The sequence below is a fragment of the Lineus longissimus genome, chromosome 17, assembly GCF_910592395.1.
Source record: "Lineus longissimus chromosome 17, tnLinLong1.2, whole genome shotgun sequence".
In the NCBI taxonomy this organism is placed as follows: domain Eukaryota; kingdom Metazoa; phylum Nemertea; class Pilidiophora; order Heteronemertea; family Lineidae; genus Lineus; species Lineus longissimus.
Genome location: NC_088324.1, coordinates 8670295 through 8695961, shown reverse-complemented (window position 1 = coordinate 8695961; position 25667 = coordinate 8670295). Strand labels below are relative to the sequence as shown.

At 40.6% G+C, this 25667-nt stretch overlaps 1 long non-coding RNA gene across 1 annotated transcript; it reads right to left on the bottom strand.

Moving 5' to 3' along the window:
• Positions 1-162: 162 nt before the first annotated feature.
• On the bottom strand, positions 163-25667 carry LOC135501157 (uncharacterized). Its single transcript, XR_010449568.1, has 4 exons — positions 25563-25667; positions 3773-5568; positions 2460-2602; positions 163-920 (listed from the first exon to the last, which is right to left on the bottom strand). It is a non-coding gene; the product is annotated as an uncharacterized LOC135501157 (long non-coding RNA).

The following is a 25667-nucleotide window of genomic DNA, read 5'->3' as shown; positions in this document are numbered from 1 at the left end:
CATATCAATCTGTACAGAAATATCCACACTATGTGATAGTACGGCTTCTAAATCATAATCTAGTGTGTCCAATCCTCATCTAGACATATCAATCTGTACCGAAATATCCACACTATGTGATGTACGGCTTCTAACGTAGTGTATCCACAGTTTTTTAAACTCTGATGCACATGTCATTGATGGTCCGCAGCCAGGTCAATGATCAATTACCGCAGCGATGCCCCATACAAATAATGTTATCAACCAGATGATGCAATACTTCTGTTCTTTCCACGATTTTAACATACCATATTTCAACACGGTCATAGTAACTGAACTGAAAATGAGTACGCCCAAATCTGTGTCAATCCATTCAATACATAAGTTACGTCACACGACCAAGCATTTGAAATGGAGTTTTAAAAACAAATTCAGTGAGAAGTCCCACGTGTTTCTAGCACTGCTGTCCTCTTGAACCTTTTGCGAAATTCGACCAGTTTGTGCTGCTATCAATACGTCACTGGCACCACTTCACCGCTTGGCTCAACTTGATATTATGCAAGAATGTCGTCTCTCTCGTTTTGACCCACAACGAACCCAGTTGTGCTTAGTAACGGACCTGATGTCTAAAACACCAACATATTGAGCGGTTAAATGCCTAACTTGATGCAACAGGGAAACTAATTATCAAAACGTGACTGAGTTGTAGGCGATATAATCAGTCACATAACCATTGTTTAATGGAGATATATATCACCAAAGTAGTTTCCGAAGGCGCGGTCGATAGCAGGAAGGCCCCTCAGGTACAGTCCCTCCTAATTTGTGTCGTTATAATGCTCCACGATTCCATAAGGTATTCTTCTAACAACCTACAAGAAGCCGTACTAAAATTGTAGATATCATGGCGACACGTCCACAATGGAAGCATTACATCGCCTGCCCTGAAAAGGAATAGAGGAAAAAAATCATCATTTCAATGCTGTATATCAAGCAAGATTTGGTTCGTGTTTGACAATGCTCGGAGAAATATCCTATCATATACCAGTTTCACACAGTTGCCTAGACTTATGATGATTTCTCAAGAGAGCTATGAAACGCTCATCTAAAGTTGTATCCTTGCAATTCGATAGCCGCACAAGGACCATACCATATATTGAATCTAATATTACATCCCCTCCTGAAGTATCGCTGGCAATGAATTCGAATTTCTCAGGGGAACACACTCAGTGGCAAAACCTGATATACGTCAGGAGGTCTGGAACAGCAACTTATCACGGATCCTTCGGTGCATAGACGAATTTTGTGTTCATGTCGATCCGTATACATATAAGGACCCTTCATACAATGTAAGTCACTGATCTCAACAACCCTGGTACGTTGCTGAATTTGTTGCGAGATGTTTAAGGCTCTTCTTGTTTCGTTGGTTTTTTTGTGAGATATTTACCATTTATTTAAAATTTGCATTTACATGAACTAACGATACATGAAAACTGCTGAACACAATGAACCAGTTGATGCGTCAAATCATAGATCGAAGTTAGTATATTGTAGGCCTTTATTATTGGCACATTGTCAACAGAGAAATATAATATGGTACCCTCGATAAACTGATATTCAAGAAAATGCCTCCTCATCTAGGCGATCAAACAATATACAAGTACATAACAGTGCAAATGCTGATAAAATGTTGTCATGAGGGTACTTTTTGATCAGCAGATGATAATAGCTCTTGGCAAACATGCTGACAATAATAGCATAGCTAGCGCAACACAATTATTCTGCTATCCATGCTGCTGATAGATACTCTAGTTTCACTGATATAAGACCGATTCCTTAACTGCTACGACATCGACACAAAGAGCAAGCCGGAACAGGATGTAAAGACTATCGGAAAACTTGGTGTCGCATGAGCGTTGTCTATCAAATTTGGACATTTCGAATAGCATGTGATCCCGACCATGTGCATGATGATATTTCCAGTTTCTTGAATATTCGGAAAAGGTCTTAGATAGGTGAACTGGAGTACCATTATATGCGTGTATAAGTGTCTCATATGATATTGTCGCTGCAATGCGATACGCATTATTCGCGTCAATTCACCGACGATATGAGAAAAAAGATTCCTGTTCAAGTAATTGCCTATTATTCTTCAGGCATGAAGGAGTGTGTTTATGATTAAGTATAGTTATTTATCATGTAAATACTGGTGATTGTAACTGTATATGGGCAATAATCTCATAATAATTAACTTAGTATAAATGTAATTAAACTGGTGTTTGTTTTTATCTTTTTACCGGGTGACTGCGACATGAATCGGTGATCGCTGCCACCTTCGATCAACATCAAACCAGACACTTATCGGCTTCACCTGCAGACGAGCGCTCTTTTAATCGCTCTTCGCTGATATAATTGTCGCAGGCCGCAGCGATAATGATCACTCGTTTGCCCACAATATGCATGATACTTTCCTAATGTCTTACCTGAGTATAGCTCTGCAATATATCTGTCTTCAATGGTTCTTCATCTCCGGTGAAAGTTCAAAACGTCACCACGAGAATTAGCTTAACCAAGAGCCTTATGTCTGCCATCGTCATGACTACCTGAAAATCACGCCAGTATAGGACTGAAAATGAAGAAAAAAAAGTGAACAAAGGATATCTGTAAACATCCGAGTGTTTCACAATCCCAAAAATGTTTCCCCGGTTGTTGCCAACTTTGATCGGAGAACGCGAACAAGCTGGCAACTTTGAGACGGATATCGCGTTGCCAGAAGTGCAATGAAACTGTGAGTCTTATGTCTGTTACGCCTAAAAACTTCTGAAACAATCAACTTGACTTGATGATACCCAGAGAAACCCATCGTTCTTGTTCCGAATCAAAATCCTAACCTTTCTTACTCCAAAGATGCCCCAGAGCTGCTTAAGGAAAGCGGCGAGGTAAAAAAACAAAAAAAATATCAACCGGCTGTTTCTGAGACCTGAACCTTTAAGATGTGTCTTGGAAAGAACGAAAGAAGGTCTCAATATGGATGTCTCTGGCTATGAAGTGCACAATATTCTCTTCAAATCAAGCTTAGTTTCTAAGAAAAGATGTGTCTCGAAGGGGACGAAAGAAGACCTCAATATGCAGGTACCTTTCCATGAAATGCACGTCTCTCTTCAAATCAAGCTTTGTTGCTAAAAAACGACATGTTTTTCAGCCGTGGGAAATGAAATCGGAACGAGAATATTGTCATAAGTGAATTTGGCTGACTTGCTTTCCTGTTTCGGTAACCCGTTTAGTAAAACTGCCGATCAGCTTTTTCGAGAACCCGAAGAGCATGACGAGTCTTCCATGTTGATATGGCTTCCATCGAAAGCTAGTTCTGAATGCCTAAAATACACCGCTCGGGTAATTCTTTCCGTATGATCAAAGATTACGGAAACAACTGATGAATGATTCAGGAATAATGGCCTGATAACTTATGCCCGTGATTTGTTCAGTTGAACATCATCCAGAAATTCTTCTATTATAACGAAAATGTCATGATATTGACCGTATTTTCTCTGAAGGGATAGACACAATTCTTTGGTTAGATGAACACAAAGAAGGAGGGATTTGATTGATGAGATATAAGCCTGACGAATTAGCATACGTCTGTCACTTGTGTCAGCAGTATTCAAAGATGCTGACGCTGCTCATAACAGATAAGCCGGTGAGATGCAGCGTAAAAAATGCTAGCTTTGCAAAACATGTGCTCTACGCCATGAAATCACCTTTTAGACTGAAGTTTCGGCCATCTTGCTTTGCTTACCTTCCAAACCGTTTCCTAATTCGTAAACAATGTCTTGACTGTTTACACACGTATTGATCCAGCTGCGTAACGGCTGTTAACAAAAATGCTGGTGTCCCACAGGGCTCAGAATTGGAGCCAGTCCTTTTCAACGCGTACACTTTGCACGAAAATCCGGTTCAATCTGCAGGCCCAATCTGACGATACATTGTTATATATAATAAAACAGTTAATTCAAGCAACGGATTTTGCCCGACGATAAGCGAAAACTATTCTATTATCCTATATATTATCCGTATCACCGAAACTTGCGTTGTAGATGTATATAATACATTCCTCCTTTGAATACTGTCACGCTATTCATTCACAACACTGATATACCCTATAAAAACAGTTAGTACACAAATGGTCCAAAATTACTTAACATTACAGCACGGATAAAACAACAGTAAAATTCTCCTATCTTTACAGAATATGATCAACTATCCACTATAGCAAATTGTATATTTCACTGTTACCGTCAGATTCAAATCTATTTAACAGAGGTGGATATCAACTTTATGTTTCCTGCGTTATAATCAAATTCCTGTTTCTGCATTTGATTATATAAAACGATACTTGAGGTTCGTTTTACTCATATATGCAGGACACTCCCGAGCGATTCATTTTTTTTCATATATGTCCTCTTCCTACCAGTAATACGATGAACTTCCTATCCCGATTTTTAAAAATCCTTCTTATGATACACTCTTTTCTTGAAACAATACACTATTGAATAGGTCCTTGTAGTGATAACAACTAAAACCAGCCCATTCTGTAATAAGTTATCACCTTAAGGATTGACAAAGGCAAAAAGTTAAATTTTATATCATTCTTTATCAGAATTCAGTTAAATTTTATCAGTCCTGGTAGCCTGCATATACTTGGAAATGACCACGTTCTCTTAGCTCTTATGAGTCACTAACAGAGTTATACTGACTTGCAAGCTGTTTGAAAGTCTGTCTATGACACCTTAACTCAAAATAGCAAAGTATTCAGACTTTTAAAATAATCCGCGTTATCCACTCGGTCACTCACTGGAAACTGTAACAGAGGAGGCTACTTTTAGTCGGATATTCCCGTTTCGCGTGCGCGGTAATTGCAACGAATCGTCACAGAGATCTGGTCACATTAGCCCGGCAGAGTTACTGATAAAGAGCAAGTAGTCTAATGATGTCATCACGAAGATAAACAGGGAGATCCAAACACCAGTTCGGATGTTCCGTATTAGTCCGCCGTTCTACTATTTCTGCTTACCTACCTAAGGCAAAAAACACGGTACAGCGCGTGTAATTGATTTCATTAATGCACTACACAGCCACTTACAACGAACGCAGAATTATTCCATTTCTAAATAACATGATACATGTACGTCATCACGACCGTAATCAGGTAGATCCTTATGCTAGTTTGATGTCCTATCTGAGTCAGTTCCACTATTTTTACTTAACAACCAAAGTCAATGTCACAGGCAAAAAACACGGAACAGCGCGTGTAATTGATTTCACAAACACACTACACAAACACTAGCGACGAACGCAGATAATTCTACCATTTCTAGATAACAGCAAGATGCATAGCCTCCAAGTACAATTATTCCTTGTCACGACTATATGTTTCCGCTAAAGTCCCGTCAAAACTAGGCTAACAATACTACGCTAAGACCGCTATGCAATTGTAGCGAGCTATCCCATGTCTTGAATATGAATCCCGAAGTCTATGCTTATTCCATTTGAAAATCTATGTAGCACCGGTTTCGTTTAAAACATTGTCCATTCCTACAAAGAAAAATGGAATAAAGGAGTCACATACGTATACACCGGTGTAACAGTATTCAGTGTCCCTCAAAACACTATCCATTCCTGCAAAGAGAAGTTAAATTTAGACATTGAGTATGGACCAGTGTAAAAGTACTGTAAAAGACCAAATTTTTCGGAGGCGTTACATACTCGCGAAACAAAAAATCGCGAAGAAATTTTTCGTGGAAAAAATGGACATAAATTTTGTCATTGCGAAATATCCTTTTTTTTTATTATCCCGAATCGCAAATACAACTAGGAGCGAAAAATTGGTAGTATACACTAATTCAATGTCCCCCTTTGAATTGTTGATGTGTCAGACCGCTGGACATCTTGCATTTTCTCTCTAACTGCAATCCACCAAGATATAGTACCTGCTTTCTTCAGTAATGCACTTAGTAGAATATTCACAACGACGACGCCCCCGATTCCACCAATAAGATAATCGGATATGTCGGTACGTGTGTTCCACTTCGAAAATTGGAACTGTGCATTATTAATAAGAAGGCGCGATTTTATTGTCAACCCGGGATTTCTGGTATCATGAAACGTCACTCTGACTTCCGTTTATGGTGCCACGACCTTTGGGGATAAACAGCCTCGTCCCAAGTCATTGCGCCTCCGCCAATTGCTGAAACAAGGTTGGATTGTAGCTACGTTATCAATGCGTTTTGACCGGAGCGATCGACCACCTAAATATCATGAGATCTCGCAGGGAGGCGCGAGGTTTTACCAGGCTGGGGGATGAAAATAGATAGGTTGAGAAACGTGACCAGCCCGTGTTCGACTTAGATTTAAGGGACGATAAATTAGCACTCTCGATGCTAATCCCAAACATTCTGCGCTTGCTCATGTTGTTCGATGATATACTAGTATATCGCAGCCAGTTCGCTTGCCTGCAAATCGCGAAGATGCATTATTTAGATGGCCGTATTTCACTGCCCAGGAGGGAATTTCAGGCATTATGCGAAATACCAGTCGGATAATTCTATGAATTACGTGTGTTATTCTCATGCACGCAGTTACTCCGTGACTATAGCGTATTGAAAAACTTGCATGAACGATATTCAGCTTTGTATTAGTGAAAAATGTAGTAAGGTTGGTGATTTATATGTACATGTATAGGAAAATACAAATATGGTAGATTTCTGTCAACAATAATCGATGCTCGACTCAGTGCTGACCCGAAAAAGAGCATCTGTCACCTCAGCCGTGACAAACATTTTCCTAAATTAAGACTCACCAAACAAAGAAAAAATTATTAAGAACCAAATCTACTGAACTAAACCGGGGGAAATTCATAAGAGTCATATATTATTAAAGGAGTGAAATTGAATTGCTCGCCAGGGATTTTAAAGCGGAAGAAACACGTCAGTCTGACAGTATTCATTTCCAATAAATCAACTTGTTGTCCGTTGAGAAGAATGTCTCGTGTGCAACTATATAGATGGTGTGATATCTATTTTTGGTTGAGGAAGAAAATGCATGTGAAGCAAGTTGCGGGCTGATGGTTGCCTTCGACCATTCTGACAATGCTGAATCTGCCACACCAATGCCGGTTTTATTTATTGCCAATACATGTAGAAGCCGCCAGAATGCTACCAAGGTACTGTATGTGTACCTCTAAGTGTCTTCACCATGTTGACGTGAATAGTCAATACAAACGTATTGTTTATCGTATCACGAAAGAAATCATCCAATCATGCTCATACATCCGTGATATAATGGGTAAATTGAGCATGGGTTCCATTCATCAGTCTTCATATCTTGTGAGAGGGAATAACTAGCTTGGTATATTTCTACTACTTTGCATTCAATACATGTACAGCGATGTTTCATGAAGAAAAAAAGATAATATCTCAAGCGATCGAGATAATAAGTCCATCGATCGAGATATTTCCTTTAAAAAAGATTCATGTTGAAAAAAAATCATGTGATGTCCTTTCCCAGCCACCGTATTAATTTGACTGATGAAATAAATTACGAAAATAAAAGTGGCAAATTCTTTTGGCATATAATTTATTGTAGCTTTTCTTTCATATTTCACACAAAACAATTGTATGTAAAAAAAACATTACGGAGCTAACTCCGCGTTTGAGATACGTTCGCGTTGAATCACTAACAGTAAGATTGCAGGATGCCGTCTACCACGTCGCCAACATGAGGCAGCGGCTTGTATTCCCGCTGGAGTTGTTTCTCTTCGTCGCCCTTTGTTGACTAGGAATACTGCCAAAGAATGGATAAATGATTCCAATTGAGGTGACAGTCATGTTTTTCGCGTGGAAACGTAAACAGCGAAAACCGCATGAACACTACAACTTCGCAAACACGAGACAGCGGCTTGGACTCCCGGTGGAGCTGTTAGTCTTCCTCGCTTTTTGTCGACTTAAAATACTGTCTATTTTTGCCATCCAAGAACGTACTTTGTAGCTGACACTCGTGTACTTGTAGGCGGTCATTATCCTGCAAAAACACGGCCAAATACCACTTCGCAAACATGAGTTGGACGGGTCATTTGGACTCCGGGTAGAGCTATTAGTCTTCCTCGCTTCTTGTCAACTTTTTTCTAACTGATCTAAAAGATTGTCACGTTTTTGTGGACAGACCTTGTTCTGCAAATGTTGTAGATGGCGGAATGCTACATACATGACTTAAGTGTTAGCTGTACTTTTTCCATGTGTCCGGGATGATGCTAACATATCGTTGATCGTATCACAAAATAAAAATCAGGTAGCAGCCGTACTTAGCTCTGGTCTCGGATTTCTTTATCTCACGCCCTCATAATCTTCAGGGTTTGCCCAGCGGCTAATCCATACACCATCTCTGGGTTGAGACTGTCCATGCAAACAGTCAGGCTTAATGACTTGTTGTCGGGCTTCGCCTGGAACAAGCACACATGGACACCTTTTTGGCAATACATCTCCCGCCTAAAGCAACTTGGGCCCTCCCGACTGAAGTAAACTTAACATGTAAGATTATAGTACATATAGATACTGTATATAGATTATCAAGAATCTTCCCTATTCACAGCAACTGCGCTGACATGACATGATGTGACATATAGATAGATATTATCGCTAGGAGTCATGGTAACATGAATGCAACAGTTGTCCCCACTTGGCCGAAGATGCATCTTGTTAGTGCGTTCACGGAGCTTTTATGACCATGCCAGACCATAAAACACCACGATAATTGTTTGATTATTGCAATAGAAGATGGATTCTTTATTGTTATTGTACTGGTCAAGATCATAGGACAATCGCCTACGGCACTTCTGATGTATATAATAACACCCATTACGTTATTATGCCCCGGCGTACCTCGCAGTTAAAAGGATTAAGGCTTTGCCAAATACACGGTCTTTTGTCTTTTAACAAAGCCTGCTCGCACCTCGGCCAAAATTCCCATTGTTCGAATATCTTTCCAAACGGTTTTCAGGGCAAGTCATGATGACAACGAAACATCTTTCATGGGCGTCAATAGGCCTTAACCGACATGGGCAATATATAACGGTACCACAGAGCATTCAACGATTTACTATTACATGTACTTGTTCAGAGTCACCTGACACTAAATGTGTTTTTTTCTTCTTTACACAGTCTGGGTAAATCACCAGAGTACACCTCGTTGATTTTAGCACCACTCGGTAAAAACATGAAATCAGGGAGATGGCGAGATCTCTAACTAAAGTGGTACATTTCCGGCGTGGCTTTCAGATTCGGATACACGCAAATGACCGGATAAATGGATGTTTCAGGCAATAACTGTAAGTGGCCTCACACGCAATATATATATACAATGTATACATATATACAGTCACTAGGGCTGAAAGGGTGGATGTCGTCCTGGGTGCCGACAAATGGTACCCAGGTTCGAGATCGACTGGACAATAAGCACCCTGGGTGCCATTACACTAGACAAAAAGCACCCAGCTTCTTCTTCTACACTTTTGCTATACCTACAACCGAGGTTGGCGCCACGCTCACGGAGTTTACGTGTCACGATAACCATAATAAAAATAAAAATAAAAATACGCAGCAAATCCATTCATTTTGTCACCACACAATTTTTCATTCTTTGAATATATCCCTCCTACATACCTTTTCTGAATAAATCATCCGAAATGTGCTTTCAAAGACCTATAGGCCTAAACGCGTTTTTTTCTGTTTATCTGTTCTTTTTATTTCGCGCACTGCTAATGCCGCAAGTACCACGGCGCGAGATAAAACGAAAGGGAAACTTGGGACTGGCTATTCGTACCGCGACGGTACGAATTGTTTGACAGAAAATGTTTATTCGCACCGTCAGCGTCAGCCAATCAAATTCCGCCGTTCAATGGTATGAATACCCGGATGTGATGCGAAATGATTGCCTGTCAACATAGCTAATTGCCGTGGCGCAACGGAGAAGGGGATGGCCCGGTAATCAGGATACTGAAGTTCGACTCTCTGTGACGGAGGAATCAATAGTTTATTTTTTTCTGTTAAATTATAGGCCTAATTCAAGTTGGGCCGGTGATTTTTATCTATTCTTTTTTTCTGTTTCAAAAATTGAAATTCTGGGTGGAGAAGAAAATATTTTATCTCTTCTTTTTTCTGTTTTAAAAATTGAAATTAAAATTCAGGGTGCGGCAGGTCATTTTATATCTTCTTTTATTCTGTTTCAAAAATTAAAATTCTTGGTGCAGGTCATTTTATTCTTTTTGTCCGTTTTCTGGGTGGGGCAGGTCATTTTCACAGTACCACATCTATTGTAGAAAATTTTATGTCTTTTTTGCTACTACCCATCTACCCAACCCTGGCCCTTGCTGTGCAATGCCGAAGCCCATAGCCAAGCGGCCCAGTCAACATGGATTAATTATCATCATTATAGACCATCATCAAATCACTTCGTGGCCCCTTTGATATTTAGCGAATATTCAGTTGTGGGCAGGGACATTTTTTTTAGGTACTTCGTAGGCCTTGGGTTCTTCCCCCTAGGCTGAAGGATTTTTTCCATGACTTTTCCATGACATCTCCATGCCAAAAACCATAAATTCAAGAACATTAATTTTTTGATGCAATTTACCACAAACCAGTAGCAGGGATACAGCTGCAGTAAAGTGACAAGTGAAGATATTTTGTGAGGACAACCATGCTCTGTTTTTAGAATGAACATTTGCACATATTTCCACGACTTTGGACAACATTTTCTTTTTCAAGGGATTATTTTCACTAAGGCTATGAAGAAAAAAAAATAAATTCCATGACTTTTCCAGGTTTTCCATGACCGTATGAACCCTGGGCTGGTAGGCCTAAATTAACATACAAACTGCTATACCCCCCCCCCCCCCCCCGCTTACCAGGTAAAACGTCCCCCTGCCAAAACGTCCCCCCCCCATTAAATTTAGAAAGTGGATTCATTAATAAAATAATTTACATTTTAACAACATCCTTATAATAAATGTAAACTGTTTACTTGAATTAAAATAAAAAATGAAAATATAGCCTAGTTTTACCAATGATGAGCAGCACTTTGCATAACCCCCCCCCCCCCCCCCTATTTCGTACCGTCACGGTGCGATCGAATACCGCAACGGTGCGAATAGTTCCAACTTTCACAATTCGTACCGTCGCGGTACGAATATGTAGTACCGGCACCAGTATTCGTACCGTCGCGGTACGAATGTACCATTTGTCGGCACCCAGGACGACATCCACCCTTTCAGCGTCACTAGGGTCAGTGAATTCGCAATATGTACTGTGGTTCCATATAGTTTATTGTGGTAACATTTTTTCCGGCTGTAATTATCTTAAATAAATTATGTTAACCGTATCACTGGCCTTGTTTTAACACCCTTTACATGTTTATCATCCACATATCAATATCTCTACATAATATCGCATACCGCGCTCAAGATCACCCCATGCATCTGGCGGAAAGCTCACCCTACCAACAATAGCCCAGATTTTCCCCTACCTGGACCCCAATGCCTTGTAAGCCCCGACATCAAGCTTGCCACGTACACCACCTATGTCACTATGCAATGCACCCTTGGCATCTGATGATAACTCGATAGCTCCCAGCTAACTAATCTTATTACCCCAAGCTCGGATAAAAAAATTACAAGAAGGAGAGAGTCGATACAAGGTGTAAGAAGAGTGTCGCCTTTTAGTCTTCGTATTCCGGAGGTATCTGGCGAATAGCGACATCGAGTCAATGTGAGGGAAACATATGTTTCGAGCTGTCTTGCTCTCAAAAGTTAGATCGCAGCCTGTGTCCTACACTGCTTCGAATGAAGGCACTTGCAACGGCTACCATACAGCTATATCGAAGCCTTATTAGTGACAGCCATGTATCCGACGCAAGGAGAGACTTTCATTGAAAGGATAATTCAGAACCGCATCCATATAATCCCCGAAATCACGAAAAAATTATGAACTGTATGGCAGGCTAGACCCTTTTTTAAAAACATTGGCGGTCAATATCTTGATGCTATGCGCGTATATATGATATTTGACTACTTTCTCTTCTCTCCGTTCGCCTCAGTCTTAGAGGCACACAACTGTCTGCGGTCTCGAGCTTCCAGGCCGAAGAAAATCATCTCGTGCAATCTGGATACTCGGATCAGCCACTCGTGCAGTTTTCTTATTATACTGATCATGATACACAAGGAATAACATGATAACAATATAAGCTGATCAATATCCTTTATACATCAGACTGCTCAACATCTACATGTATGTACTGCCAGTCGAGCTGTCTGTCTTATTGTCAGTTGACCCAAGGCGAAGACGCTCAACTGATACCATTCTGTACATCAATACTAATTACTCGTACGGATCAACAGTGGGGATGATACAATCTGTGGTAAATCTATTATAGACAAGAAAATTTCTGATGACCTAGAGCCCTATAGTCAGATATTCTGACAAGCATGCAACTACATGCATATATGTTTTTCCAAAACAAGAACTCCGCTGAGAAACTCACTTTTCGGCATCTTGAGCTGGTGCCAATAAGGATATTGTGGGTAATAGGCCAGTTGGATGCTGCGGCTCATAAACTGCTTCTAATGCTGTGAGTCAAGTGGTATGTCTTATTCTCGGTTTGCCCAAGGCGAAGACGACCGACTGATAACATTCTGAACATCAATACTAATTTCAGTGACCGATCCACAGGGTGATACGTTCTGAGGTAAATCTATAACTGAAGAGAGACTTTCTGATGACCTGTGGAGATGGTCGTTGGTCCAGGTTATCACAAAACGACACGCGTCTACTCTTTTGGTTCCCCAAGTCCCCGAGATCCAACACGTCGGAGGGTTCCGAGGCCGTTTGTTTACACTCTGGTGGTTGTTTCGGGAATCTAGCCAACGCCAGGCTTCATGATTGCTTGATAATAAGACGAAGTAGCATGGGATACTATATACTGTACATATGTATATCAAACCATCTAGTGTTAACAATTTATGTGATTTGGAAAAACAACCCGAAGCGAACCGATTAAAATTATACCCACGTCGCTGATCCGCAATATCACATGCTACCTTAACCGGTGGCTCTCACTTCTTACAAGTTCCGCAAAGACCCATGCATGCTGCCTTGAATTGCGGCTGTCTCACTCCTGAGAAGTTCTGCCAAGACATGTACTGCCCTAACTGGCGGCCGTCTGGCACTTCTTACAGATTCCGCCAAGACACATGCTATATGTTAACCGGCCCCGGCTGTCATTCCTCAGGTTCCGCCGAGACACATGCCGTAACCTTTGATCTTATTGATCACTCAGCTGCAGCCAGCAGCCGACGTTGCAAATGTCCCCGTCAGAGTGAGATTAACTTTTTGTTCCAAGATTTTCTATTCTCAGCATCATCGATGATCGCTCCTTTGCATGCATGGTCAGTTCGTAACGGAGTGTGATGTCCATCCGGTATTTTGAGGCTATGCGGGATATTCACGTTTGTTGCACAGCACACACCGCTCTCGGGTTTACGCCATTGGCCGAAATATTTATGAAGCTTCATTCTTCAATCAAACCATCGTGTACATTGTATCCTAGAGGTACCGCCAATGCATCTGGGTAATCTCGCCAACAAATGGAAAAAAGTTAGTGCACGATACAATTTCATCGTCAATACTTCCAAGAGATAGTTTTATATTTTGGTGTAAAAATATCGCTTTGCATGGCGAAATACAATAGCTACATGCAGTTACATGTAGTATTCCCAACTTCGGACTTAAATTGCGCAGTGTAGTGGCGCTGGAGACTTACTGTACGCCAATGCACTTAGGGTAGTAAGCATCAGAAAATCTGATAATATCGTCGGTTTTTTAAACAATTTCTGTTAAATTTGATGACACAGTAGCGTTGAAGGTGATTGGGCAGCCGACAGCTTGGTAACAAAGCCCCGTACTCAGTTTGCCTCCGTGGTTTTGAATAACACCCAATCGCGAGTTTTTATTGGAGCGACCGGTATTCTATCACGTGCAGAATCATGCATTACATTTGTGAGTCTGCCTCGGTATTGGCCAATAGTGGCTTCACACTGGCATCTTTTCTGACACTCGCTGTAAGCATCGGGAGAATAAGCAAGATAACATGAGCAATACGATGCACATCCCTTTGTATATAAACACACTTACACGAGAATACGATTACCAGCGATGTTTAGGATGGGATCCGGAGAAAAACTTAATCCCTATCCTGACATATCTTGTTGCAAAAACATATTGCCAAACGCACAAACAGGGAGGCTAAAATTGGATGAAATCCATATTGCCATGACAGCTCTTCGATACTCTCCGAGACGCGTTTCTCAGTCTTTTGGAGCGGCGGAAGGGTACTAGGGAATGAGTGATGCCAATATTATCAAGTACAGTGGAACCACGGTAACACGACCACTCATGGGACCGAAGCTCTGTACACACTGACAACATTTTGGGAAACATGTTGGCCAACATGTTGTCCAGGTGCGATGTTATCGAAAATTTTGCCCTGTATACACATGACAACATTCGACAACATGTTGGGCAACTTGTTGTCGAATGTTTCCGAGAAATGAGGATTTTTGAGGGAATATTTTTGAGGGAAATTCATAAACAATCGAAGATTCCAAGAAAAGAAGATGTATTGTCGGTGGCTCTGCCATAATTTTACGTATCCTGATTGAAAGACGGCGAAGAAGACGTAAAGATGAGAAAATCCGCGTTTTATAACAGCGGAGAAACGAGTGTGGACAAGACCATGGATTTATATGAGACACCAGCATGGGGCAAATTTTGTAGCTATTTCTAGAATAGCAGCTTTCTTTTTGTTCTTGTCTTTATATTCCCTGGATGTTACATCCCATAAACAGGCACAACTTTCTCATACTGCAATAAGTTGTTCAACTTCACTCAGTAACCATTCCTTGCTTGAGGCTGCCATTTTGACTACATCACATGGCTTAAGGTAGATCATGTGATTTGTGGCCTATTTCTGATTGGATAAAACTCGACAACATCATTAGCATCTCGGCAACAAAATTGATTTTGTATTATTTCGACAACATTTGAGCAACATTTGGCCAACATGTTACCGAATGTTTCCGAACTGTACACACTGCCAACATTTTCGATAACATCGCACCTGGACAACATGTTGGCCAACATGTTTCCCAAAATGTTGTCAGTGTGTACAGAGCTTAGTTAAAAATCCGGGGACAAAATGCATGATTAGGTTTTCCCGCCAAAATTGTTGAACTTATTCATAAGTTAAAAATTCTGAAAAATTTTCATAGCGAAATTTTTGGGTTGATGATGTTTCTTCATTTTTGAGCAGAAAAAAACAAGTGAAAAAAAAAATTAGATTTTTTTCATCCTTGAAATAGAGTGAAGCATTTTCCGGTGTCTTTTATGTCTAAATCGTGTAAACTGTGTAAACCAGAAATTGCTTTTCATGAAATTGCCAACACGAATGAAAATGAAAACAAAGAAAAATAAGACCATAAACTGGTGTGCTTTTTTATTTCCCCAGATGGCAAAACATAATACAAATTGACGCAAGATCTTAAAATAAAATCCTACTTTTTCAAATCATAACTTTCTTGCTTATAATACACGGTTTTTATAAAGCAAAGGAAGACGTCATGTCAATAGAATAACATATTCAGTCCCCAGACGATGCAGCATAGCAAATGAGCATGGCAGTAAAAGAACTGCGTGACTGCTATCTTGGGAATATTCCGATGTTGATCACCGGCAGTTATGACAAAAAGAAGCCATTAGGTAATGAACCGAGATGTAGCAACGCAAATATGAGTGCTCAAGCACGCCGTGAACTTGTTATATGGCGGTAATATGCATGTAGCAAAGAGGCAAACTGCTGGAAAACGGTCGTCAGCTTCGTCAATTTTGTTTGCTTGACTGGAGAATGTTACTATGACTCCTCCGTTAGAAACTGCTATGGAAAGGGGAGCGTATCTATGTTCCCCGGCGTCTACGTTCACCCAATACATAGTCTTCTATCATAGAACATAATGTATGTTCTATGCAGGGTTCCGTTCCTCGGCTCCTGTATATTTCCCATGTGCTTTGTTGTTCCCCTTGTCCGATGTTCCCCACTTCATCTCCGCCACAGGACTGAAGATATAGTACAGGCAGGCTGGAGGCAGAATATTAATCACAACATGTGGATCATTGCAGGAATTCCTAGTATTTCCAATAACGCACCCTCAGCCAGGGTCATGGTGCTAGTCTGGAGCCAAATACTCCATTGAGGCCTTAGAATCAACACCGCGGTAGGCGGAACTCGGAACAAAATTTCTAAATTTTAAATCCGGTTACGCATGCGCATTGATAAGTAACCAAGGTAACCAAGTTGAAACCAAAGGATACTTAACCATGTGCATGCGTAACCGGTTGCTAATCTGGAAATTTTGGTCGAACTTCCGCTGATTCAAAGTCTTCAAAGGAGTATACTCCAGTTGCAAGACCGTTTCTGAATATCAAACAGACGAAATTGCGCGAGAATATGTTGGGGACATAATGCTGTCCAGTAATCATGACCCCATGTTCTGGATAGGCCTTCATTTCGATTTCGCAGTTATTAATGAACCGGTCTTATACCGGTGAATTTAGAGTATATACTGACACCCCTTTGAGAGGCTCTGCATCCTGGCAAAATGAGATCGCCAGGTTTCCAATTATCGGCGATACGTTACCTTCGCGGCTATTGTTCGAGGACAAAGCGCGCTGATCGAAGAGCAAATGACTTGCCAAGAGATTGCATGGACTATCAGACAGGTTTCCTCTGAGCAGCCATTGGCCTACCTTGAGTGCGTTATTGGAAATAACTTCAGCGCTAATGGAAATATGTACTCGGAAAAGGGATTCAGAAAATGTATCAAGATATTGGCTCACTAGGAGCTAACTATTTCATGGAAGATTTTCCGAGTAAGTAGGCCTGTTGTAAAGTCTTATATTAAGTGAGAAAGGTGCCTCACTTAGGCGAAGCACCATACACTTACTCGCATGCTACTATCACTTCGATCAATATCTTTTCGAATGTGATGATATAACCGACGTCACCAAGAAAATCCTAAGAATTTTTTTCTCCGCCAAGAATGCAATTGTGGATAAAATGATCCAGAAAATAAACGTTTGCGCACTGGGATCTGAACATTACTATAATGGTATAAATAGGTCGTAACGAGAGATATTGCAGTGATGACCGTTTAACACAAGATTCAGACCTGAAATGAGTTCTAATTCTAAAAGAGAATGATTTTTTATTAAAATTGTTAACGTTTACGCTTACGTTTACGTACCTGGACCTGAACCCTACAGGTGTTTATATAAGCACGAAGGTTAACGCCCAACATGATCGTAAGTTCATCAACGGAAGCTAAATAAAAAAATCAAACGAAATCGATTTCTAAAAGCTTAAAAAGTATAACTAGATGGCTTTGCTGGTCTATCTTACATGTACCGTATATCATTATTCTTATTGATGTATTTCAGCGCTCGCTTTTAAAGGCGTATTACTAAAGGACATTTCACCTTGTAACCTGTCCAAAGCTTCGCCATCAGCTTATTTTCTTCTGTGTACATGTATGTAATGGTTAAACGAGTTTGGAAGGTTAGTCCACTCTTCTCTCGAAGAGGTCCTGTCGAATAATGCAATCTAGAGAATTTGATACAGGCTAAAACATGCTTTAGATCAGCAGTTGATTTAACGTCCATACGTCCTTATAAGCACGCCGAGACTGACGAAATGAGCTGGTAGGAAGGCCCCGACCGGTGTGACAGCAGATATAGTCACCCTTGAGTCATAGTCCGGTAGCATTGTATTTGACCAATTAAGCAGTATGATCTATTGTACCGCTAACGCTAACCAAAACATTTAGCAATGCGGGCTATTGTTACGCGGACTATCAGCCCTAGGACTACTATCCCTTGCACACCGGTCTACTTCCTAATGTGCTAAGTATACATGTTTGATTGAGTAAATCGGTTTTCATCATTGGTCATATTTCACCGTAATAGACGTGATTGACGAAAGAACGTGTTACTAGAATCATTGGAATTTTCCAAAGGGTATGCCAGCTAGCCCTCAAAAACTGGGCTTGACTGAAATTATCAGAAAAATAATATTCATGATCGTCTGTGTACCGCCGTTGTATACATAATGTACAGCAGATTTAATGGTATACGGGACCCTCACGCCTAACGACCACTAAATCGTACTCCAACCGACAGCAAATTAAATTTACAAATTCGATCCAATCACAACTATCCATAAATTTCTTTTTTTCGCCAGGCCGGATAACTTGAGCAGGCAGTTTTGTTAATTGAAGGGAAGGTCTTCATCGGATTATGTGACCTCTGCAGTTGACATGGCTGCCGTTAATGCGATTACATCCACAGGGATTTCGCCCCCGCGTCAATTAGAGTTGCTACTTTTCTGCGTTATTTTTTTTTAAGTCGGCTGGTTTCTCCTCATGTTTTTTCATAACCTAGTTATTATCTGCCCGTCACTCCGGTCTGGCGCCTATTCTAGTTACTGAGGAGACGCTATCCTGGACGAGGAGGGAAGGATTCTATCACAACATGCTTTAGATATGTATTTACGGACAGATAGAAGTCGTCTTCGGCTTTCGGCCTCAGTCAATGCACTCTTGGCAATCAAAATATGAAAAGGTACAAATGATGCGTCAGTTTCGAATTCGGGAATGTGTCCAATCCAAAACCTGGACTACCAAGCCACTCTCAAAAGCAACACGTAGGGTGACTTGATTGAGTAAATCAAATAAGATCAGTCAAAACCGCGGTGCCCCTAAGGCGGCTTCTGATCCTCCGCTCACCGCTTGGCTCAGAACCATCACGGGAGACCCGCCCTTTGCTTGAACACCGCCACTTCAACCTGCGAACTGATTACCGGGGGCGCTCCTTCATGAAAAGATATTAGCATTCACTCGGCTAGAAAAATCATCACGTTTCGCCGATTTCATACAGCCATCTCAAGTAATCAGTGTTATCAGAAACATATGGCTCGTACTATTTTCTAGCGAAATCAGTCTCCGAATCCGCTTGGTGGCTCAAGGCATAAACGTAGACCTTTATGAACTCATAACAGGATAACAAGCAAAGAATTTCCCTTTAGCGACCAAGTGTCCTTTTCAATAACCGTTTGTGATTATGATATCGTATAGAATAAAGGCGGAAAACCATAACCTTGTATCCACTCTGGCAAATAATCGCCGAGTATATTGCCGAGATCAATAGGTGTTTGGCAAATTGATTTGTATGATCAGTTCGCCGATAAACAACACGATTTTGTACTTTGACACGTGGACAATGCCCGTACAAACCTATACTGCAACGTCCTGTACCTGCAGATTAACAACCAGTTCACACAACCAATGTAATTCTTGGCACAACCTATGGAACATCCTTGAAGACACTGGAGACAGTCGCGTCTCCGGCGCTTCTGGAATTCCGGCCTGAGCGCTCGCTACGACGAGAATTGCCGAGATGAAAAGATATCATTGTCATCCTACAATCAAAATCAGTTTTTAACCACTGTGGACATACTAAGAAAAAACTAAAGGGTACATGAAAGACACGTAGACAGGAAAGAAGAAGCATTAGAATTTGATCAGCAATTGTCCGAAAGGAGCAGCAGCCACTTTGTAAATTTTCAACCAAAGCGATAAAAAGTGGCGTTTGATATTGAGTTTCCTTATAATCGAAGTGTAAAACTTTATTCCTTATAAAGATCTGTTTATTCCGGATAAAGGTCAATGACTAGAGTTGTCCGATCTTCTTCCAGTTAAATGTAGCAGAATGCCTGGTCAGTTCGATGCTAACCCAGCAATTAAGTGCAATATATAGTACTTAATGATATATTCCTTCTCACTGCAGTGTTTCAACTTGATTCCCTCAGGCATGGCGGTATCGATAAAATAAAAATCTGAGGGAAGGACTTTGATATCTATAAATAATCGTTCTCAACATCTACTTTTGAGGTTATATTGATTTTTTTTGTCATGACGATATAAATTTATTTCTATGAAACAGAAAAATTGCGTGTGCAGGATATGTTTGCGAATTTCGCGAGTAGGTCATGCCGCACTAAACTTCACTATTTCAAAAAAAAACGTTTTTTAAAAAGATGCCATAGAAAGTCCATTATGAGGCTTTCGAGGTTGATTTTACTGGATGCTATATCGAGAAGCGGCGGGCGAGATAGGCTTACCGGAGTTGGCTCTTAACATTGGAGATTCGCCCATGAGACGCTCCGCGAAATGTCTAGCCTGAGAATGCCACCGAGCCTTAGTCAGCTTCCTTATCCAAGCAACGAGTTCCACGTTGTTTTATAGTCATTCCATGTTTTATAACTTTCTTTGTTCTTGGAGCTGGCGGGATATGCGTGATCTGACAAAAGGAGACAGAAAGACAAACACTAGTTCGTATAGCCGCTGTGTGTCATCGTACAGCGCTACACATTCCCCGAAAAGAATCCAGGCACGATGCCTTAGTTTTATACACCGACAGATGGTAAGTACCACTGGAATGAGGCGGCGTTTGTATATCTTTTGCCTGTAAACAATGCCTTATATTATGCCAATCTAGACTCTAATGCATCATCACTCGCGTGACAATTTCTAAGCCCAGAAATGATGGCGTTTACTCTAAGATAACAAAATCTCCGCGGGAAAATGACGAATGAACCGCATCAACAAATTGACGCTCAAGTCGGGATTAATTTGGCGCAATGTAAGCCATGGGAAAGCCATTAAAATTTAATAAACGCATCCTATGATGGAGTGTTCTATTATAGGTTCCTTGATGGTGCGTTGCTGAGGCAGTGGGGTGGCGTAAAGAAAAGCAAAGCAAAAATGTTTGCAAATAGAGGTGTTCAAATTTTGATCCGAAAACGAGATGATTTTTTTCTCTTGTTGCCGTCATCAAGTCGATTCTTTTTGGGGGGTTTTCTAAGCATTTCTTGATATCAAACACACGTTTTTTTTATTGCATTTCCGACAACAGGCAACGACACGTACCTTCAGGAAACGAAGTATATGTCACAGTTGTGCAATGTGTCTCAGTCTTTCCACTTGTCAGTCAGTATATACGTACATGAGTGCCTCCCGATAATGCCGAGAAGCATCCGTTTTGTGCAGGAACAGTCAACATAATATTCTGCTGTTTTTCTGTCGGGATTTCTTTTGAGAAGACATACATCTTGCATCCTACCAGAGATACGTTTGAGCTACCCATAGCATATCTGCTTCTGCGTGCCTATGTCAGTTAAAGTGATACTATGATGTGATTTACAACTTTGCGGAAATACGTCCGCTTTTAATTGTTGATCACAAATGTAAAGTTCAAATTTTCCATTTTTGATTAGATTTATTATAAAATCGCTGAATGTAAACCACCGCGACCGCGAAAATGTTCATGTTGTGACGTCATCAACGAAAACGGCATCGTAGCGAGCCGTACGGGCGGGATTAAACCATCAATTTCTAGAAAATGTGCATTTCGATTCGAAAACCTTACCGATTTATGAGAAAGTGACGTAGTCATTTGTCAAAAACAGCTAAAACATATGGTGAAATTTGACACGAGTTACCCTTTACGGCTGAAAAGGACATACACATAGTGACATATCCATATATATAAACAAGGGGTATAAAGTTTATGTAGAGTTTTGTAGAGTTTACCTTGTCGCTTGTGCGCCAGTTCAAAAGAGCGTACTTCACAGGATTTACGATGTCATTTTTACACCTCGTGTCATGTCATATCATATTTTCAAGCCGCAGTAAATCAAGGAATATGCTTAACCGCCGCCGGTGCGCGGTGACATGTCACAGTCACACGTTAACCGTGACAAATCCTATGTGATCATTTGAATCCTATCTAAATCTGGCCTACATGTATGTAAAATGCTGTTGACTCAAATTCTCAGAATAAAATCAGCCGTGTAACATCATGCTGTTGCGCCAACAAGCTTCTCAATCAAAAAGCACAGTAGTACGCACTTTATGCCTCCGAGTGTTTTGAAAAAGATATTATATGATACAGACTCATACATTTCGAAATTTCATTAGAAAACTTTTTGTTTTGCCCTATTCGCGTTGGGGGCAATCGATTTTACGCCTATTGCGGTATTTCTAAGAAAACACACTCAGTGTCTGGTATTCGATTTAAATTTTAAACTTGAAAAAAAGTTATTATTTTTTTGCGTTTCCATGGCAACAGAGCGTGCATTATTTATCCAAGGAATAACGCAGAAGATGGATTTTCTACGAGGGATTTGGCGAATTGATGAATGTAAAATTGCTTTGAGACTGTACAGTTGTACTGTTAAAGCGCTTTATAAGAACTTACAATTAAATTCATTCCTTGGCCACTTGAGGTTTCAAATCAAACGGAAGCCATACCGATTCATACGACATCGCAAACAAGATGTTGTCGTTTGTTTGAAAGACTCTGCCATGTGAAGTTAAGACACAGCGATATTCTCACTGAACAATAGCTAGAAGGAAACAAAAAGTGATAGCCTTCTCAAAGAAAGATTTCCCTCATAACTTCACGCAATTCCAACCACACTGGTGCCAATTAAAGCGAGAACGGCGTGATTTCAACCATTAAAACACGGACCTGTCGTGATCAAAAGGATGAGCTTTTTGAATCGTCATGCCTCGTTGAGGCATTGAAATGGAGACTAATGATGGGTCCCCGGGCTAAATGTACTAATTAATGCTCCCCGGCTCTGGAATAATCTTAATGAGAAGAAATGCCTTCAACGACAATTAATAGCCAGGGACATTCGTTGCTTTGGGAATGCGATGGATTGAAATAAATTGCGGATCGGAGGTGGGTTTCAAATGTGATATATTGTCACTTTTGGACGATTGATGTGTTTAAAGCGAGATTTTAGTAGCATAAGGCCAGCCTCGTCCAACTCTCACGGAAAAGCAGGTCGGTGATTTAGTTGATCCCCGCCCATTGAGCTATCCCGGGAAACGACAGTGCTGCTCCATGCTAGCTATACTGATAATCCAGTTTTGGTATTAACGCGCACATGGTTTCAATATTTTCAATTTTTCTCCGAAGAAATTACACGAGATGTTGCTTTTGCGTGGGCGACCTCTTCCTGCCACTGGCAATTTTAATTTCGTCGTAAATTATTTGATCAAAGATTAATCCGTTCTCTTTGCCTCATGATTCGTCGCAGGAAGAGCTAATTGAAGCGTTGCGGGCATTTCTTACATTTTATACTAGCCAGGTAGGACGGCGGGGTCTGTAGCGGTTTAGGGTCAGAAAATATAACGACTTGTCCAACATTTACACGCGTGTCGTCGAGCAACACCACTTAATTTGTCTCGTGTCGGAAGCTTATTTGTCCCAAGAACGCATTTTATTTTCGGTAATGGCGCGCTGTCATCGGGCTATTCCCTTTTCGGACGAAGAGGACCAAGTAAGGTAATAAGCCACACCTGAGACGAACCCATCTCTCGGCCCGAAATTACGTAAAAATGCCTCTAAAAAGCCTATTTATCATTGCTAGGCAAACTTTCAATGCTGCAGCGCCAGTACAAAGCGATAATCGCATAAAAAATGGCATTCTTAGTTCAAAGACAGGCGAATTAGCGTTATCGGAATTTCTATACGATATAGGAGACCTGGATAAATGGCTTTACAAATTGCATTGAAGGCTACAGCTAGCATAAGGCTATAAAGCTATAAAATGACCTTTTTTGTTAAGCTATTGCGCTAAATTTGCCCTAACCTGGGAATGCACCTTAAAGCATGAGCATAAAGCAGAGGAAGCGACTTGGGTGCTGGCAGGGAAGAAATATCTGCTGGAAGTGCAGCTTTATTGTCGGAATTTTGCAAAAATTTACCAAATATTTGAAAAACCATGAAGCGGTTGGAATTTTGAACTGAATTTTTGCATGCAACATCTTAGGACATCAACAACTACATTGGCATTGTTTTATTGGTTCTGACATGTCTAGAGATCAATTATAACAATATATCATTTTGTGTTATTTTTGGATGGATTTTCAGGGCAAACACGAGCGACGCTAAGATGCTGAAAAGTTTGGAACGTAATGATAGATACATAATCTGATTGATGCCAAAGCGAAATATCGATATCAATGCTAATTAACCATTTATTCTTCTAAATATCACGAAATTACAACTTGGACATGTTCTCAAAATATCAACATTTTTTGAAAATTTTCTTGATGACATGGAAGACAATGTCAGTCTGAGTACTGAACCAAGATTTGGCTTGAAAACATCGAAGTCTAGATGATTGAGAGGAATATCGTTTTCGTGTTATATTGAAGAATTACTGCTAAACCAGCATGGATATCAACATTTTGCTTTAACATCTATCAGATTATGTATCTATCATCAATATTCCTGCATTTTCAGCATTATATCACGCACAGTTTGCGGATGCAGACCACTTTAAAAATACCTTGTACCCAGGTCTTACAGGCTTTTTAGTCCTATACATTCATGCTCATGGATGGTCATATAAGCCCTGGATCCAAGGCCTCTTTCTGAGTTTGATGGCATTCAAAATGGAAAAGGCCCGAGCGTTTGTCTATGTGCCATTATCTTTGGTTTTTCCAACTGTTTTTGGAAGCCACAGACAGCCTCGATGTCAGACAGTCTCGAACCCATTTCTCAACAAATTCAGCCGTTACATTTCCATAAATACTGTATTTGAATGAAGCCGGCTCCGCCAATCTAGCGGCCCACAAATCTCAATTTCGCCGCGGAAGGCAATGGGAGATGGATGGGAATTGGTCCTGAAAGTAGCCGAATAGTTAGCATTGTCAACCAGCAAGCCATTTTCAACCTCGTTTCAAGATTGCTAGAATTCGGGGAAACACTCTACATGAATGTATATCGTACTCGAAAATGTTCTGTGGCAGAGGTGGAAGCGCGTGTGACGGAGGTGTACGTGTGCGTAATTTGAAATTTAAAATACCATTTCATAGTTTAATCGAAATCACTCTCCGAGCAGATGCCGGAACCGAAAGTAACAAACCCTACCTAGCACACATTTTTTTCAATGATCTCATGATGGCACTGCGGACGCACGCACGCGCGCACGCGTCAAAGGATGATGCAAAATAAATAGTTTCTCGGAAAGCGCGGAGATTTTTAACCGCTGTGGTTGTACGAATTCATTGAATCACATACTGATATGTATTATATGAATAAGTACATGTAAAATACACAAATCCGTGATAGAAGTCATAAAAATGCCCAATTGCCAAAACGGGGGACTTTTGGGTCCTTGTTATGTTAAATAAAACCTACAAAATCGAAATCGAGATCGAGATTTGTTGCATATGTGAAACATTTACATATTGACAACGATATTTTCAGGGCGCGTTCCATATTGCAGTTACATTTAGGCATATCGCATGATTTACCCGTCCGCGCGAACCGCAACAAATGAAAGTAAACAAACCCTACCTGAGCGCATTTATTTCCTGGAATATCCGTCGTCGCCAAGAAACTGATCGCAGTGTAATCACGATGGTACACACAGGTTCCCCATATAACCATATTGGACTAAGA